At 41.2% G+C, this 5,829-nt stretch overlaps 1 pseudogene; it reads right to left on the bottom strand.

Annotated features, from left to right (window-relative positions):
* LOC110429734 lies at window positions 1,902–2,825 on the bottom strand (annotated as a pseudogene).

Below are 5,829 nucleotides of genomic sequence, written 5' to 3'. Positions count from 1 at the left end.
AGTACTGATCTTTTGATAGTTGTATAGAGTTCCCTTCATCGGATAGGGTTACTGATCTTGTGATAGTTCTATATTATATCTAGGTGGATGACCAATGTTTGGTGTCCCTTGCTGATGATCGATGATAGATTAGTTGCTTGCCAATGATGCTTGCTTATGATTGATTGTATATTGTATATATGTTCGATGTTGCTTGCTGATGGTCGATGATACAGTATGTTGCTGCTCAATATATCTTTTAAATTCTATTGTTTACATTTGTTTAGATTGATGGAGATGGATGGAGAAGGTTTCTTGTCGGGCATTCTCATGAGTGAACAAGACGTGCATGTTGCTGGTTTGGAGGACCTCACCTTTCCAATCTCTCCAGATACAGATACACAGTCTAGTCCAGATGTCGATGTTGAAGTTGTGCCTCCAAGTCGTGCTAACAAGGGTAACAAGGGTACTAGGCGGTCCAAGAATTTTCATTTCAAGGAAGATGAAGTTGTTTGTTCAGCCTGGTTGAACGCTAGTAAAGATTCCCTCCACGGGGCCAACCAAAATCGTAACACTTTTTGGGGTCGAGTTCATGCTTTTTTGAGAAGAACAAAAGAACTAATATTGTGCGGACAGAGAGTTCGATTATGCATCGATGGTTCACAATTCAGCATCAAGTGAACAAATTTTGTGGATGCTATGAGGCAATTAAACGCAGGCATCAAAGCGGACATACTGTCACTGACATGGTAAGTGTTATTTTTTTAATCCTTTACCACAATTTTTTTATTTGAGACTGATATATAAATTGCTACATTGTTCTACAGATTTCACAAGCAATGAAGCTGTACATAGATGAAGACAAGGACAAAAAAAAATTCACTCTTATGCCTTGTTGGAACATACTGAAGGCGGAAGACAAGTGGGCAGCCCGGATGGTAGAGATTGCCGAGGTAGAGAAACCGGAAAAAGCCAAAAAGAATCAAAAGACGACAAAAGTGTCAAGGCCAAGAGATGAAGAAGGCACCAACACTGAAAAAAAGCAGTCACAGATGATGTTGGGCAAGAAACATAAGCTAGAAAAAGGTCAGATGGAATTAAGAAGGTGAAAGCAAATCTTAGGGGAGGGGGTGGAGAAGCATGCATGGAGGCGATACAGAAGATGTGGGCAAAGAAGGAGGAGTCCGATAAGGAAAAAGAAAAGGCAAAACAGGAGAGGTTTGTGACTGCACTTGACGTAGACAAGGAAGCTCTAGCGCTAGAGAAAATAAGAGCTGATGCTCATCTCATCTCAAGAGAGCTGATGCAGAACAGAAGAGAGCTGAAGCGGAGTTGCTGAAACAAGAGAAAGATATTATGTTGGCGAACAACAACGGCCTAAACTCGGCGCAGCTTCAATGGCTTCAGATGATGCAGAACGAGATTGTTGCAAAGCGTCTTGGAAATCAAGTTTAGTGGCCGGCAATTCAAGTTCTTTAGTGGCCGGCAATTTTTTAAGTTTTTCGTCAAACAAAGTTACTGTCATTTTAGTTCTTTATCAAATGAACATTTATTTTACTTTATTCGTCAAACAAAGTTCAGCTATCAACTGCAATTGTCGGAGATCAGTTATCTGTAAATGTTCCTAGAACTACTACTGCAAATGTCGGAGATCAACTATCTATCAGATACTTGTATCTATTTGCTTAGACATTTTTTATTTAGACAGCCAGTGCATCAAATTTCAGTACAGACGCCCCTTTCAGAGAAAAAAATCAGTAATAAAAATGTCGTAGCTACAGTAGACAGCAGGATACAGTGCCATGTCGTAGCTACAGTGCCATGCATGATGACGTCGATCATGAATAAAAATGTGTTCAGTAAATAATACACATTTACGACAATACAAATGTGTTCATACATAAACTATATGAAATATGAATTCATATATTGTAGGAGTATAAATCTGGATGATTGTTCCACAGGTGTTCGATAAGGTCTTCCTTCAACTGCACATGTGTGTACTTGTCTCTGATCTGTCTATGCGCTTCAATATATTCTTCAAGTGTACGATGGGGTTGACCACGATCAGGCTCGACATTGTCACCACCGTAATCAAAACGCTCGTCTGGGTCGACCACAAATCCTTCATCTTCTACAATCATATTGTGCATGATGATAGAAGCCCTCATGATCAGTGCCAAAGTCTCACCGTCCCAAGGGCGTGCGGGTCCTCGAATAATGGCGAACCTTGATTGAAGAACCCCAAAAGCTCTCTCGACCATCTTTCTCGCTGCTTCTTGCGCTTTGGCAAAATATTGCCTCTTGTTCCCCATAGGTAGAGTGATGGACTTGACTAAAGTAGCCCAAGAGGGGTATATACCATCTGCAAGGTAATAACCCATTGTGTAGTCATGGCCGTTAACGGAAAACTTCACTTCTGGAGCTTTACCTTGCGTCAAGTTATCAAACAAGGGAGATCTATCAAGAACATTGATGTCATTGTGAGACCCGGGCATTCCAAAGAAGGCATGTCATATCCAAAGGTCTTCAGAAGCAACAGCCTCCAAAATAATTGTGGGCTTGTCACAATGCCCCTTGAACTGACCCTGTTTGTCATATGAACAGTTCTTCCACGCCCAGTGCATACAATCAATAGACCCTAACATTCCTGGAAATCCCTTTTTCTCACCCATTGCAAGTAAGCGTGTTATGTCCGTCTCATTCGGATACCTGAGGTATTCATCACCAAAAACTTCAATAACTGCCCGAACAAACTTACGCAGGCTCTCAAGTGCAGTACTTTCGCCAGTGCGAACGTACTCATCTGTCGCATCAGCTGGAACCCCATAGGTGAGCATACGCATTGCGGCAGTGACTTTTTGGAAGCAACTCAACCACATTGGCCGCATTTCTTTTCTGGACAAAGTAATCATCATGCTCTTCTACAGCATTCATTATGCGTTTGAAAAGCTCCCTAGACATCCTGTACCTGAAGAAGACAAATAGAGAATAAGAACTAAAAAAATTTTAGCATGTGAAACAAAATCATACAAAATTAAGAGCAACAACCTTCGACGGAACATTTCAGGGGTGTATGTGGGATTGTCCGATAAATAATCCTAGTACATCCTGTTGTGGCCGCCTTCTCTATCACGGTACAGAACTCTATGACCTTTGACAGATCCACCATGTCTTCCTTTTTCATTGGAGAAGCCTTGCACAATTTGAGCAGTCGCTAATATTAGGGATTCATCGTCATCGGATGATGACTCCTCCAATACTCTTCGCGCATGGGATCTTTTTCTAGACATGATTCCTGCCCACGAGTAGAGAGTATGAAGAACAAAACCTAGATTATCTAAACCCTAGATTAACCGACCATAGAGATCAAGAAGAAAACCTAGTCTGCTGCAGGATGGTCGAGAGGGGCAAGGAGATGGAGTCCTGGCAGCGTAGCTTACCTGCGATGGAGATTACAAAGGGCACGACGATCCTGCCGTAGCCCGCGTGACACGATCCACTCGCATAGCTGACCTGCGATGGAGTCTTGGTGGCGTACTCGTGCGATGAAGAAGGAGACGCGTCGCGCGGGGGAGTACTGGTCAACAACCGGATCTGCTGGGCCCCCCTCTTTTTTTTTGATTTGGCAACTAAAAATAGGGAATTGTTGGAGATGACCTCTTTTCAACTTGGTAAATTATTATAGCAACTTGCTAAAAGACAACATTTGGCAAGTGACATATTCATAACTATTGGAGATGCTCTAAGGTGGCACATTGTTATGGTTGAGGAGATCAGGGAGAAGGTGGGAAGGAAGGAAAAGGCTGTTTTTATCATGATTAGGGAGGAAAGGGGTGAGCTTCTAGTAGTTGATTAATAAGGAGAGTGGAGGGCTGACTAGGAAGAGGGCATTGTTGACCAAGACAAGGAACGGAAAAGAGAAATACATATAGTTTACAAGGAATATCTTGTACAAGTATTCACTATTACACAATTGATTTTTAGTAACAAAGAATTTTTTTAGTAGAGTCGACTCTATCAAAACCCGCCTCTAAAAAGGGTTCCCAAGCCGGTTTGCTTGTAAAAATAAAATTTTAGAGGCGACTGTAGTCGTTTCTAAAAATACATGCATCATATAATAAAATTCATTACCTTTACCAACGAAGTTAAATGAAGAGAAACTATATTAAAGTTGTATATGTCGAAGAGATCTACAACCTTGTAGTTGATAACTTTCTCATATAAAATCATTGAAATCCCATAAATTTTATTTGAATTTCTCATATTTTTTTTGATTTTTTCAAACAACATCAAATGGATAAATGATGAAAACCAAAGTACTAGATATTGAAAAGTTTTGAAGTCCTCACATACTAGAATTAATTTTTTTTAAATGACCTTGGATAGAGAAATGACAAAAAAATCCAAAGTTGCATTGCAATATCTATAGCTTTTCAATTGAAGCCTTTTCATTTGAATCCGTTTGAGATATCAAAAAATTATTTCAAAATATAATAAAGAAAATATAAAGTATCTAGAATTTAGTCACAAGTGACTTGAGGGTGGATTGGTTGGGAGAGGTCCGCGCAATGCTGGACATTGCGAGTTTGAGCCCCAAGGCAAGCATGTGTGCGAGTTTGTGAGAAATATAGCATAACTTGTTGACTTCTGGAGGGTTTCCCCACATTCAAAAAATTGTTGTTTTTTTATTTATGATTTCTGAAATTTGATTTTTAAGGACGGCTGGATTATTCAGTCGTCTAGAAATTAACGATTTCTATAAAAACGCAGAGGTATTATATTTGCGTCGTTTCAATAGTATAGTGCCACCAACAACTTCAGTTTGTGTGTTTTTATAAAGAAAAAAAATACGCCTAAAGTTTTGGTCTTTTATTTTTAAAATTTTTAATATCTTGTTGCTGGGCGTCTATGCTTTGACCTTGGATAGTCTTAGCCCCATGCCCATTGGGATTCCATATGTGATCATCATCATCATCATCAATCAGGCATTCAGACGGCGACGGGCCTGCATAGCCGCAAACACCGGCTGCATAGAACTTCGGGCCAGGTCCTATTGGGGAGCGCGAATGGTGCATGCCCGTTGTTGGTCGAGTCATCTCTGGGCAGCTCCAGGATGGCGGCTGCCTCGCCTTTGTGATCCACTCGGTGATATGCTCTTACTACAAATGGTGGTAGATCATGGCGTTATTGTTGTGACCTAAAACAACGCATGTGCGCAATTAACTCTAGCCATATGTTAAGGGAATATAAGATATTGAAGACCAAAATGGTGACGTTTTATCGGGCCTAAAACACCTGGCAAAGGCTACTTTGCACTCGGCAAAGAGCCGCCGGCAAAAAATCCGTCGGCAAAGACATCTTTGTCAGGAGCTTTTTATCGGGCATCCGGTAAAGTCTTTGCCGGGAGGAAACACAACACCCCGCAAAGAAAAATAACCGTTACCGTGCTGGCTCCGTCAACCCTTGCTTTGCCGGAAGCTGTGTCAGAGACACCCGGCAAAGATTTTCTAATTTTTTTTCAAATTTTCTTTGCCGAATGTTTGCTGAGGACCCTCCCGGCAAAGATTTTTTTTTCAACAATTTCTTTGCCGGGCGCCCTGACGTTGACGCCCGGCAAAGATTTTATTATTTTTTTAATAATTTCTTTGCCGGGTGTCCTGGCCTTGGCACCCGGCAACTCTCGGCAAATAAATTTTTTATTAGGTGGCCGATAGAAAACTCCCGGTAAAATATTTTGCACCCGGCAAATCATCTGTAGTGTGAGACCGACTAATCGAGCGGTGTAGTGTGTGACGTAACTTTATCTGTATTGTCGCCGAGTATTGACGGAATATCTGGGTGCGTGCT

The sequence above is a fragment of the Sorghum bicolor genome, chromosome 8 (assembly GCF_000003195.3).
Source record: "Sorghum bicolor cultivar BTx623 chromosome 8, Sorghum_bicolor_NCBIv3, whole genome shotgun sequence".
Lineage (NCBI taxonomy): Eukaryota > Viridiplantae > Streptophyta > Magnoliopsida > Poales > Poaceae > Sorghum > Sorghum bicolor.
The sequence above is the reverse complement of the archived record's forward strand: the minus strand, read 5'-3'. Positions and strand labels throughout refer to the sequence as shown.